This window comes from Solanum lycopersicum, chromosome 10 (assembly GCF_036512215.1).
Source record: "Solanum lycopersicum chromosome 10, SLM_r2.1".
Classification (NCBI taxonomy): Eukaryota; Viridiplantae; Streptophyta; class Magnoliopsida; order Solanales; family Solanaceae; genus Solanum; species Solanum lycopersicum.
The window spans coordinates 20,366,069-20,380,775 of record NC_090809.1 but is presented as its reverse complement, the minus strand read 5'-3'; positions in this window follow the sequence as shown (position 1 = coordinate 20,380,775).

The following is a 14,707-nucleotide window of genomic DNA, read 5'->3' as shown; positions in this document are numbered from 1 at the left end:
ATTTTCTCTTAAAATGGATAAGGACTTGAATGTGTTAATATTAAACTCAATACAAATTATCTAGCTCAACTCTTAAAATAATCGACGAATTCGATAACTTACATACAATTAGGCTCAATTTTAACACCCCTAGATTGTGCGCATCTTCCTTGTTCAAAAAGGTTGTTGACAATTTAAAGGTGCAGCACTGTGCTGACTTATAAAAAGTAATTCATTTTAAAAGAATAAAATAATTTTAAGAGGTAAAAAAAATAATTTAAAGGAAGTCGTCACCTAATTTTAGAAAAATAGAAAATTAATTAATTAATTAATTAAAATGTCTACGAAACCAACAGATTCTAGGTAAGGATTCAAGTAATTTTGAAAGGAAGGTATTCGGCATCCTTCAATATATTACAATTGTGAGTCCCGACTAAATTCATTTTTTCAAATTGAGAATGAGATAAAATAACATACAAGTATAACAAACACGCGATATATAAAAATAATAAAATAAATAATAATATAAGAAATGACTTAAGATTTGTCTATCATCAATAATATACATAATAATGAAAAAATATCATTTCGAACTCCACTCGAGTAGCTTCCTCGGAAAGCAACTTTAGGTACAATTTAAAGATACTTAGTAAAAATATTAGGCATAAATAAATATGAATAACAATAAATAAATCAAATAATAACTTTAAAACAAAATTTAATCTTACTAACATGGAAGGACTTGACAATTGACAATAATTTCTTCCGATCAATTTTAGCATGCAAAATTATAAACTTCAACTAAATTTTCAATCATTAAAATTGTGAGATCTCGAAATTCGAAGGAGACATTTTTTCATTAGTTAATATTATATCTTTTCACATTGATAATATAATAAAGACACATAAATAGCATCAAAAATAATGAAATTATAATAACAAATTACGGTGAAAAGCTTACTGAAAACGTAATTAATCTAATTATTAAAGAAAACATGACAGAAACAAAAATAGATAAACAAATAAAGAAAAATCATTTAAATAATTCAATCAAAATATTTAATGCTCAAACAAAAATTAAAGCAGCAAGTAAAATAAGTCCAGACATGAAATATTAACCACAATGAATTAAATAATAATAAAATAACCTCCAATAACAAAAATAAGAAAGATCTAAATGAAAACATAACCAACTAAAAAATTCATCAAAAGTGCATAAAAATTAATTACAATGATATGAACAAAATGAAACAATATAAATAAACAATCTGAAGTAAAAACCACATAGTGCTATAAACATTAAAGAACAACCAGGGTGGAAATAATAATAATAAAAAAAAGCAAGAATATACGTTAAACAAAGCAATAACTAAAATAAAACTGATAGGAAATTAATACTCAATTAATGAAAGCAAAATACAATTTTTCAAAATGATAACTCGACATTCATTAAATTATACACACAAGAGATAAACAAATGCCCAAATCACCATAAAGATGTAAATTAATTAGCAAACAATACTAAAAATGAATAATTTGAACAAAAGCAAGCGAACAAAAGACAATATTTACTAATTGGTCAGGTCTTGTCCGTTTCCGCCGATGATAGAGTCACGCCTGAGCTGGAGTCGGATCTTCGAGCTCGCTGGTTCACGTGAAATCCTACAAAATAAGTGAAAATCGAGAAGGAATGAGGGGATAGGGTAGTTTGAAATTCTGAGTTGTGTTTGTGCTGATTTGGTTGGGGTTTTGGTCGAACACAATGGGTCTAGTTTGTAGGTGGGTTTGGAATCTGGTTTGAAGGTCTAAGATTCTAACACCTTGAAAATCCAAGATTCATTGTAAAGCCTAACATTGGTGTCATAAAGTCTAAACACTGTTTCTAAGTCCATTTTTAATGATAAAGGTCATTTAGGAGGTTTAAGAACCAAAACGTCCAAAAACGTTCGGAAAGTTGGTTCAAAGGGATGTTAGTGTGTCTTAGCCTTTTTGACTAATTTTTAGGAATAGAAAATGTTCGAAAACGTACGAAAATGGGTGGAAAGGTAGCTAATGGGTGTTTGAGTTGTTTTATGATTGAAACGTTTGGGTACGACTCCCCAAGGACCAACCAAGGGCCCTTGAGGAGAACCCCTGCAGTTTGATGCAGCACTGCCTCGCAATATGCATCAACGGGACTGACGGCGGCCCGTGTGTGGATCGACAGGGCATCAATTCCACGGTTATCCCACACTTAGGCTGGTGGATAAGGTCCCTTCACCTGCACAGTTTCTGGAATCATCGACGTAAAACAGAGGTGCAGGCTATGGTCCATGTGGGGATCGACGGGGTCTCGATGCCACCGTCGTGCCACACTTAGAAAATTTGGGAATTCCTCGCCTGCAAAGTCCCTGACCGAGAAGATGGAGTGCAGGACGGAGAGCGGGTTGTCCGTCAACTCACCGACGGACTATCGGTCAGGGTCTCGTCGTTGAGGGTCGAGTTTCACTGTTAAATTTTAAATGATTTGATTTAATTAATTAAGTGGTTTAGGGGTTAGTTAGGGATTACAGGGAGACTAGTTAAGTTAATTAAGAGCATGTTTGACTCAGCTTAAAAGCAAGTCAAACTGACTTAAAAGCTGGGGTAGGGGTGCTTTTTTTTTTTAGCTTATAAGCTGTTTTAAGTTGACCACATTTTTATGTATTTTCCCTTAATATTTTTATACAATCTCCAAATTACCCATATAACCCTAACATCTCTTTCTTCTATTTTTCCCTTTTCACGTTTGACATAACAACTTCAGCACTTTTATCCAAACGCATAACTGCTTATTTTAAAAATAAGTTTCAGCACTTTCAAAAGTACTTTTTTAAAGCTGCTTTTATTAAGCCCATCCAAACGGGCCCTAAGTCCCATACCCTCAACCCTCATTAACCTAAAGACAACTCTCAAAATAAACTCTCTTCCTTCTCTCTTATTTCCCTCTCTACATGAACTCACCATTGAAGGCTAACAAGAACTAGGGTTTGGGGGCTGGAAAAAAAAAAGTGGATTCTTCATCAAATTGTTGAGAAACATTAAGGTATGGGTTCTATTCACCTTTGAGATTCTTTCCTCAAATGGTCCTGATACGCTCAAACTTACTTCTCAAATAAGAAGTAAAGCGGTTGTATCAAGTAAAGAACCTAACTAATGAGGTTGAGATCGTTCCCACGAGGAAAATAGTTCAGACTTAACTTTAATCTATTATTACTATTATTTAGTCAATTATTTCCTTAGAAAATAAAAAGACAATAAAAGGAGGGGGGGGTATTTCTAAATTAATGAAAAAGACTAACTAAATTAAAGTAACCAACTAACAGAATTAAATCTTGGAGTTTAATCAATTAATAAAAGTAACAAGGGTTTAAGTGTTTCCCACAGGTTCCTAACTTGATAATTCTAATAATAACAATTCTTTCCTAGTATCTTGAATGCAAAGTGTTAAGTTATGTATTTCTAAATCCTTGGTCCGGCATCTAGAAAATTTCACTCCGCACCTTGGTCCGGCTACGTGTGTTGCTATACTAACCCTTACATTTACCTCATATTAAGCATTGTATTCATTATTTGACTAAGTTATTACCTCGTACCAATCAATACTAGCCTATTAGATAGTATACACTAAATGTATGTTGAATTTTTTTTCCTATTATCTACCTCCTTGGTCCGGCAAGTAGCATTAAGGCGAGTTCTAACGTTAGTCATCCGTTAAAAAGACTTCTAAATGAAAGAATTATCAATACATGCAAGACACTATTCTAGAATTGTTATTTTAGTTAAATTTAACTTCATTATTCACTCATGGTTCCCACAACCCTAGTTATGGAGTTTAGTTATCCATAGTCATAATCACAATATCTATATATGTAATATAAGAATTCATGCACTTACTTCAATGAGAGAGAATAAAACCAGAAGTTCACTTGATTAATCAACAATCGCACCAATAATCAATTCTTGAAAAAGTGTCTCAATTACTGAAATTAATCGAGGACTAAAGATTCTCCAAAAGTCTAACAATCAAAAAGTATAATAACAAAGAGTCCACTAACAAAAAGTCTAACCCCAAAAATGAGGGTTTTCCAACTATTTATAAAAAACAAAAACTTAATAAAAGAAGGACTCCAATTACTAAAAATCTATCAAAACGCGTCCGAGTCAACGGACCTCGTGACGGGCCGTCATGGCCTCCGTCATCCTATACTTTACAAATCTTTTTGCTGCTTTGTTCATTACCCTGGACAAACAGGTATGAAGGACCGTTCCAAGCACAATGGTCCATCGAGGGTCTCTGTTCCATAATACTTAAACTTCTTGGAATTTCGGTACTAGACTACTCTCTGATCATCACGATGAACCAGCAGGACGGACCGTCGTGTCTATGACAGTCCATCATGAACTTCGTAATCCCACACTTAGGTAAGACTTCCCCATCTTCCTTCAGCAGCTTCACTACGATGCCACCTACGGACCATCACAAGCTCTACGGACAGTCACAAGCCCCGTAGGTGGTAACTTTTCTACATTTCTTGCTCAAAAACTTTCGCGTTCATCTTTGGACAGATTTCCTGCAAATAAAGAGAAACTTAGATAAAAATCATTACAAAAAGGCTTTTGGGCACAAACTAAACTTAAGGAAAAAGCATTAAAAATACCGTGAAACAAAGGTATATCAACACCCTCAACTTAAATTCATTGTTTGTCCTCAAGCGACGCACTATGACTCACTACAAAATCTTTGTACAATAGTGTCCATATTTTAGCTTTCGCAATCATTTGGATATCAATCCCGATCAGTCTCATCATATTTAGGCATGTTATCACTATTAGGCTTGAATTATGTGGAATCAGACCATGTCACAGACTCACCACGCACTAACACCTATCCTCTTCAATTTCTCACCGAGGTGCTAATATTTCCGGTATTGCAACTAGTGTCCTTACTTCAAAACAACATCCTCATTTTTCACACAATGATTTCAGTTTGAGTATAAGGATTACTTTTCAACACTCACTCCCAGAACAAATTCACAACTCATTCATACATATTTCTATAAGCTTGCCCTTATTTTCACTGCTTTAAGTTCGCCATACAACTCTTAGGATCACGATAGGACTTTCTTAGCTTGTAACATAGACTCAGGGTCAGGTAGGATATATTTAGGTATACTTTAGTGACTTTTTGCCCTCCTTAACATAAAGACTAAACATACCACTTTTTATCATTTTATTTCGCCCAATTTCTCATATGCTTTCACCTTGCTATTTTCCTTATTTCTTCATTTGTGTAAGTGATCTCTTCTTTTCTTGATTTTACTTATTGTATTTTTTCACTTTTCTTTCAACTGGTTATTGAGTCACTTTACTTTTGTTCTTTCTCTTTCTTTGTTCTTTCAACCCCTCTTTCTAGAGCATTCCTCGTAAGAGCCACCCTCAAATCATGGTTTGCCATGAGTCAAAGTACACAATACCCAATGTTGGGTCAGGGCCACGAAAAGGTTGTTTACTGCATTAGCCACCCTCAACTTATGCTTTTGGCATAAGATGAGGTGCACATGTCCAAGGAGGGACCAGGGCCAACACATTATTCCCAGAAAAGATCAGTTGGGGTGAAAAAGAAAGGTCTATATTAAGCTCAAATCATTTGGATCAAAGAGGTACTAATTTCATTCGTTCTTTTTATTTTGGCTAAAAATTGACTATATTGAACAAGGGCCTATGATCCTTTCCTAATTGTTTATTATAACTTACTTTTAGCAGGACTAACCAGGCAAGTTCTAGCTCAGTACAAATAGTGGACTATTCAAATCTTCCTCACACTCACTTGACATCTCATTACTCTATCAGATTATCAGACACCTAGTTCAAATTTTAGACTTAGGGTCATGCAGTGGTGCATCTCTATGGCATGCTTAGAGCCACACATTTATCAATTACTCTGCCTAGTCATGCATCCTTTTCATTATATCAGGATACCATTTTAGCCATCATGCTTCAGAGTTAAACTATGTGCACAAGATATAGACATGTCGATTCAACAATAAAAATAATCAGTCTCTTGGGGAAAAAGAATACAGGCAAGAAAACCCCAAAAGAGTATAGTGAATTTGGCGACTCACACTTCACCCTAGAACTCACTTTCCATTTACCCCACCCCCAACAAAAAGATATGCAATTTTCCCCAATGCATAAAAAAATTGAAATACAAGAGTGGTAGGTGAAGCAAACCTGGGCGCAAAGCACCGACGATCAGCAAGCTGGTGGGTCCGGTTCCCCGGAACCCACTACCTCTGTAGTCTAGACACCCTCAGTAGTGTCCTCATCAGCAACAGCACTATCAGCAGTGTCTCCCGCTATCGCCACATCTCTGGAGCTAGATGCCCCAACAGCTGACTCTACAACCCAGATCTGATGCGCCTCCTCATAAGCAAGGGAGTCTCTCTTCGCAGCCTCCATCTCACGGCGCTCCTTCTTCTGTGCTCTAGCCTCATCCTCTTCTCGACCCTTGCGCCTCTTGGCATACTCTCAAGGGGGAGGTGGTGGAATCTCAAAAGTGGCGAATAAGGTCGCCATCACTGTGTCCTCAGCAGGCTCTGCAGAAGGGGCCTCAGACTCAAGCACCCTAGCCTTTAGGATCATATCAATGTTCGCTCACAGACTCTCGACCATAGCCTGAAGGGTCGACACGTCCACCTTAGGGCTGGCCGGGATAGCACCCGCAACTCAAAACCGTCCAAGCGCTGATGAACCTCAGTGATCTTCCGCTCTGTGTGCTGAACCATTTTACGCTCCAAGCGTTCCTCTGCCTAAACAATAGACCTCTGCATCCAAGGCTGGATGTGATGAAAATAGTGTAGCCATCTTTGCTTCTAGTTTCTGGACCCTAGCAAGCGGGAACAGAGCGGGGAAAGGGGTTAAGCGAGAGGAGCTAGGGGCAGTGCTACTGCCCGGGATAAACTCGACCGGGGTTGTGTCAGTAGTTTTGGAAGCAGCCTGCGTAGCTGTCTGAGCATGTGCTACCGTATCAGCCAGAGTTTCACTAAGTGGAGGCAACTCTGGATGGGCCCCTCTGTGTGGAGCCAACTCATTAGCCTCACCAGTGCCCACCGGAGTCTTTAGCGGATCAATGTGCCAGATGGGCACACCTGCGGACCTGCATAAGGAAAATATCACGCACGGAAATGGTTAAGTAGTTGTGACCTTGAAATTCCTCTCGTGCATGACTGTCTGTAGAAGCCAAGAGAAGTCCACCTCAAACCTGGCTATCATCGCCACCATCAGAACTGTGCGATCCCATGTAACTATATTATCAGTGGCAATGAGGGAAAGAATGTGGTGGACAATCAACCATAAGAACTTAGCCGTGAAAGTCAAGTTAACCTTATTAATGGCTCCCTTCGGCTCTGTTACCTAGTTGGCACCCTCTCTATCAACAGACAAGTGAAGGGCCATCAACCTCTTGGTGGTCTCTCTCAGCGATGACTCATGCAAGAATTGGCCATCTTTTACAATTTGCCACCGGTAGTCACACTCGGCGGTGAGAGGGATCCTATTGGCATCAACATCCTCGCCGTATGGATACCGGTAGATGGCGAGTAGGGAGATGTCAACCTGAATGCCACGTACTCGGACATGCTCAAGTGGGGCATGTTTGGCGAGGGCAGCCCGCCTATCTTCTGTGATCTAAGAGTAGCCACGTAAGAGGCGTTGAACTCTCGGACCAACTCCTCACTATAACGGCCTAAAGAATGAGCTGTCCACTCCAGTCAGAGTCTGGTGAAGAGATTATGGATCTCTGGCATGGCGGAGAGACTTCCTGTAAGAACCCGCCTCTCCAGCGTAAGGGTTTGTGTCATGATGCCTTTATCATTTAGAAAATTTGCATCGGGATACACTTGATATTGCCCGTTGACACACCACCGGTTGGGCTGGTTGGTAACCGGGGTGAGAGCACCAGTCGGTGAGCCTGGATTGGGATTAGGACTGTCAGCCTCATCAGATGAGGCAAACTGTGCAGCTGTGGCTGGTTCAGGGACTTCTGCGGACCCGGTGGATTCCTCCGACCACGAAACTCCTAAGGAACCAGACACTACTTCTTCATGTGTAGCTAACCCAGAAGGTGTGCCGGTCAGTGTGCGCTCCTCGTCAGACTAGGAGGCAGTGACTACGCCAAATGCCCCCTTTTTGGGCGTAGCTCTGGTAGCACATGCAACTCGTGATGGAGTGGCGGTGCCTGGAGGCACGTACTCGGGGTCAAGCTCATCATCAGAGCCTATAACCAGTCGGGAAGACGGGGATCTAGACTTTGAATGCCCACGTGCGTAAACTCGATCTTGTTTTGGTGCCATTAGAGATAGTACCTGTAAAGAATCAATATTAGTACGAGAAGGAGCAAACAAGACGAGCAAAAATGTTACAAAAAAATATAAAAGCTAAGCTGTAATGACTTTTCTGTAGTAACAGTGAAACACGACGGACCAGTTGATGGCTCGTCGTGAGTACGACGGACCATCATGGGGTCCGTCATGTCTTACTTCAACTATGTTGATGTGGAGACCCCTGAAAAAAAGTCTCTAACAGTTATGATGGCTAAGCAGGATGGACCGTCGTGACAATGATGGTCCATCGTCGATGTCTGTCGTGGGGTACTTAGAAAAAGGTATGGAGACCCTTAGGAGAGGGGTCTCTAATCGTCACGATGATTGTGCAGGATGGACCATCAAGGGTATGACGGTCCGTCATAGATCTCCGTTAAAGGACACTTAGAAAAAGGGGGAGACCCTTAGGACAAGGGTCTCTGACAACCATGACGGTTGTGCAGGACGGACCGTCGTGGAAACGAGAGTCTGTCATAGATGTCCATTAGAGGTCACTTAGAAAAAGTATGGAAACCCTCAGGATTTGGGTCTCTGACTGTCATGACGGTTGTGTAGGATGAACTGTCGTGGGCATGGCGGTCCGTCGTAGATGTCGGTCATAGGACACTTAGAAAAAGTATGGAGACCCTCAGGAGATGGGTCTCTAACCGTTATGATGGTTGTGCAGGAAGGAACGTCGAGGGTATGACGGTCCGTCTTAGATGTCAGTCAGAGGACACTTAGAAAAAGTTGGAGACCCTTGGGAATAGGGTCTCTGACAACCAGAACGGTTGTGCAGGACGAACCGTCGTGAAAAGGACGGTTCGTCGCATGTGCCCGTTGGTGGACACTTGGAGAAAATTGGACAGTGGGGTATTGAGGGTGTTGGAGCAGACCCTATAACGTTCTGTCGTGGTATAACGGTCCGTCATCGGGGTCTCGTTCTGTCATTCAGTGACAGAACTGAGGATTCCACATTCATCCTCTGTGACTCACATGGAATACTTAGTGTTAACCTATATGTTTCTAACCCAAATACCTAGAAAACTACCAATGTTAAAGCACCTATTTCTAGAGTTTGAACGAGGCAATTTGAGGTTTTCAACCTAGGTTAGACAAAATTGGATCAAAGAATGAAGACCCAACAAAAATAAATAGTCTAATACGAATTAAAAAAACAAGAATGCAATGTAAATGGGTAGAGATCAGAGACACATACCTGAGAGGAGAAGAAAATCAAGCAAGGGAGGTACTTGGTGATCAAGAACAGAACCACAACAACCGACTCCGACCAGTAGAAAGGAAATATCCGAAATTGGGGAATTTGGGGAAGCGATCAATTGATATAGAAGTGAGGTAGGAAGTTGGAAGTTTGAAAGGGAGGGAAATGGGAGAAAGATGGAAGGAAATGGGTGAAAAGAAGGGGTGGATTTTTTAAATATTAACAATTTTTAAAATACCCCCAGCCGGGTCGGGTCGGGTACGCTCATTAATGACCAACGAGTCCCTGATGATGGTCCATCGCAGATGTGATGGTCCATCATTGATTTCGTAGTGTGTGCCATAGTTTTGAAAATAAATGAAAGATGTACCTGACACGAGGGATTCATACGATGGTCCGTCGCATGTGTGACGGTCCGTCGATGTGTTCGTCAGTGACTGTTGCAGAGTGATTTTCTACAGAATTTCCTTGTGATGTACCAGCAAATTTAAAACCCATTAGTAGAAAATGCTACCATTACTAGAAAGAAAATTATAAGTATTGGTTTTGCCTCACAACAAGCGCCTGATTCAACGTCGCGGCATGACTGAAGACACTTGATTACTCAAACTTCATCAAGATGGTATGCCTCGATTACTTCATTTGCTGATTCAGCATCATCCATTTACATTAAACGCATACCCTCCTTGGTTTCTCACACAACTGCTCCATGAGGGAATAGTTGGGTAATCATGTTAGGACTAGTCCATTTGGACTTGAGATTGCCCGGAAACAAATGCAACCTATAATTGTATAAAAGCATCAAATCCCCAACCATAAACTCTCTTTTTTCAATTTTTAGGTCATAGTGCTTCTTCATCTTTTCTTTGTAGGATATAGCAGATACCAATTAGAGCTCACCACTCTGCCTCATGGACCTACAAATGTTGAAGGTCGCTTCTTCATTGTTAAACTGGAATTTCATATGCCCCTTTTCCATATCAACATAGGCTCTACCCGTAGCAAGGAATTGCCTCCCAAGAATAATAGGCACTTCAAAGTTGACTTCACAATCAAGAATAACAAAATCTGCCAGAAATATGAAAGACTCCACTTTTACTAGCACATCGTGGAGTATCCCTATAGGCCTTTTTACTGTTCGATCGTCCATCAGTAGCCGCATCGTAGTGGGCTTTGGATTACCCAAACCCAACTTCTTGTAAATCGAGAGGGGCTGAGATTTATGCTTACACCCAGATCACATAATGCTTTTGCAAAATGTAATGACTCGACTATACAAGGAATAGTGAATGCACCCGAGTCTTCTTTATTTTGTACCAGAGATCTTGTAGCAATAGCACTACAATGCTACATTCTATCATCATCCTCAAAAGGGACCGATCTTTTCTTTGTAACTAGATCTTTCATAAACTTGGCATAACCCGGGCATATGTTCTAGAGCTTCTACCAAAAGGACATTGATAGAAAGTTTCTTCAACATTGTTATAAAATGCCGATACTTACCATCCTCAGTCTTTTTCACTAATCTTTGAGGAAAGGGGGGGGGGGTCTAGGCATGGGAGTTACCTCTGTAGGCAGTTCAACATCTTTTCCCGTGTTATCTTCTACTTCACCAGTAACCTCTACCACTTTATCATTATCTTTTATCAACTTTTCCTCATTAGACGACATAGGTGGGTCAATGGTCTGCTTCCCACCTCGAGTAGTGATTGTCATACAGTGTCCATCATTTTTTGAATTTTGGACAGTGTTGCTAGGAAGAGTGCCCGGTTGCCATGTGTTCAGAGTCGCATATAATTGGGTCATTTGCAAACTCAAGCTGCTTAATCGATATTGCATGTGTATTGACTTTTGGCATAATACCCGCTAAATCAATCCTTAACTCTTTAATATACTCATCACTAGCATCGAACCTCCTCATCATTTTGTGCAACATATCCTCAACTCGCGCCATACTATCTCCACCATCCCTAGGAGTAACTTCACGATTTTGAGGAGGGACCTAGGGCCCATTCCTATCATTTTTGTTACCATAGTTACCCCTGTTAAAGTTGTTGTCGTGGTTGTAGTTTCCATCTTGGACATAATGACCCTCACCGTTATAGTTACCATAGATCCGACATTGGCGCTAATTCTTTTGATTTGAGACTTGGGCACTCGGTCAGAAACCCCCCGTCTACTCATTTACCGCATAGGAATTCTCCACATAATAGCATTCATCATTTGGTGGTGGTGGTTTAGACAAGTAGTTAACTACATTTATCTTTTCTACACCCAGTGACATGTTTTAATACCAACCTAAGCTCAGTTCTCATCTGATCCATCTCTTCACGAATCTCATCTGTGGTTGGGTAGTGAGTGGATTGCACTGCGAAGGTACTTTCTCCCAGAATCTGACTTCCTAGTACTCTAAGCTTTAGTATTCCGGGATATTTTCTCTAACTTTTCGGCAATCTCAGCATAAGGACACTCCCCATAAGAACCACCTGATATAGTATCCAATACAACTTTATTATTATCATCCTGTCCCCGATAGAAGTATTCCTTTAGTGACTCATCATCTATGTGGTGATTGGGGACGTTTCTAAAAAATGAGGTGAATCTATCCCAAGAACTAATAACTGAATCTCCTAGTAGTGACACAAAGTTGTTCACTCTGTCTTTTTGGTTTAGTTTCTTGGAGACTGGGTAGTAACGTGCTAAGAAAACGTCCCTTAGTTGGTTCCAAGTGAAAATTGAGTTATAATGGAGCTCAGTAAACCAAATAGCAGCTTCTCCGGTCAGTGAGAGAGGAAAGACTGTTATCCCTATTACATCCAAATCCAAATCAGGCCTCCCTATACAACTTTTACACACTGCCCTTACCTTAGCTATATGGGCATGTGGATCCTCAGAAGGTAGCCCTGAAAACAAACCTCTGGCAGTGAGCATTTGCATCAGACTACTAGTTACCACAAAGGTGTTGCCTTGTGGTAGAGAGGGCAAGACAAGTGGACCAACTGATTCTGCTATATTATCATAGCCTCTATACTATTCTTGAGGACGTGGAGCGGGATTTTGTCTCCTTTGTTGATTTTCACCCGGTTCATCTGGTAATAACTGATCATGAACATCAAATAGAGCTGGGATGTTCTGATTTGGATCATCATCATTAATATCCAAGTTTCAATTCATATTGCGTAGTGTACACTCTAATTCGTGATCGTAGGGAAACAAGGGTTCTTTTCCTCTCCGTGTATTTGGCATATAAGTAAGATAGTTCTGAAAGAATAAAAAACAATTGAAAAGTAAAATCAAGAAAATATTGACTAAACTTTAGTAATAAGTTTAAGTTAATCTAAAAGCTACTTTCCCTGGCAGCGGCGCCAAAATTTGATACGCTCAAACTTACTTCTCAAATAAGAAGTATAGCGGTCGTATCGAGTAAAGAACCCAACTAATGACTTTGGGATCAATCCTATGAGGAAAATAGTTCAGACTTAACTTCAATCAATTTTTACTATTATTTAGTCAATTATTTCCTTAGAAAACAAAAGACAATAAAAGGGGTTTTTTTATTTCTAAATTAATGAAAAAGACTAACTAAATCAAAGTAACCAACTAACAGAATCAAATTTAGAAGTTTAATCAATTGATAAAAGTAACTAGGGTTTAAGTGTTCCCCACAGGTTCCTAACTTGATAATTCTAACTATAACAATTCTTTTCTAGTATCTTGCATACAAAGTGATAAGTTATGTATTTCTAAATCCTTGGTCTGGCATCTAGAAAATTTCATTCCGTACCTTGGTCCGGCTACGTGTGTTGCTATACTAATCCTTACCTTTACCTCATATTAAGTATTATATTCGATATTTGACTAAGTTATTACCTCGTACAATCAATACTAGCCTATTAGATAGTATACATGATATACCGTGGTTTCACGGTATAATTAATACTTTTTCCTTAAGTTTAGTGTGTCCGAAAGCCCTTTTTGTGCTAATTTTGATATAAGTTTCTCTTTGTTTTGCAGGAAATTTGTCCAAAGCTGGATGCGGAGATTTTGAGAGAAAAATGCAGAAGAGACCCCCTACGGAGCTTATGACGGTCCGTCCTGCAGGTTCGTCGTGAAGATCAGAGAAGTGATCCCAGTACCCAAATTCCAAGAGTAGAAGTATTTTGAAACGAGACCCTCGACGGACCGTTGTGCCTATGACGGTCCGTCACACTTGACGTCAAGGGGAATGAAGAAAGCAGCAGAATAATTGCACCAAGTATGGGACGACGGAGTCCACGACGTTCCGTCATGACCACGATGGTCCGTCGACCCAACCGCGTTTTGGCAGATTTCCAGTAATTAGAATCCTTGTTTAATTAGGTTTTTATTTTTTTATAAATAGTTCGAAAAACCTCGTTTTTGAGGTTAGACTCTTTGAGATTAAACATCATATTATTAGACTTTGTGTTTTAGTGTTTGATTTTTTTGGAGATTCTTACAAGTGATTTTTGGTGATTAATCGAGCAATTATTCGGACTTTATTCTTTCTCATTGAAGTAAGTACATGAATTCTTGTTTAACCTATTTGAATATTGTGTTTATGGCTATGAGTAACTAAACTCCATAACTAGGGTTGTGGGAACCATAGGCAAATAATGAGATAAACCCTAGCTAAAATAACAATTCTAGAATAGTGTCTTGCATGTATTAATAATTCTTTCGCTTAGAAGTATTTTTAACGGATGATCAACGTTAGAACTCGCCTTAATGCTACTTGCCGGACCAATGAGGTAGATAATAGGAAAAGAATTATTAACATAGATTTAGTGTATACTATCTAATAGGCTAGTATTGATTGGTACGAGGTAATAACAGTCAAATATCGAATACGATGCTTAATATGAGGTAAGGATAAGGGTTAGGAACGCAACACACATAGCCGGACCAATGTGCGGAGTGAGATTTTCTAGATGCGGACCAAGGATTTAGAAATACATAACTTATCACTTTGCATGCAAGATACTAGGAAAGAATTGTTATAGTTAGAATTATCAAGTTATGAACTTGTGGGGAACACGTAAACCCTAGTTACTTTGATTTATTGTTTAAAACCCAAAATTAAAAGCTGTTAAGTGTCTCTGTCAAG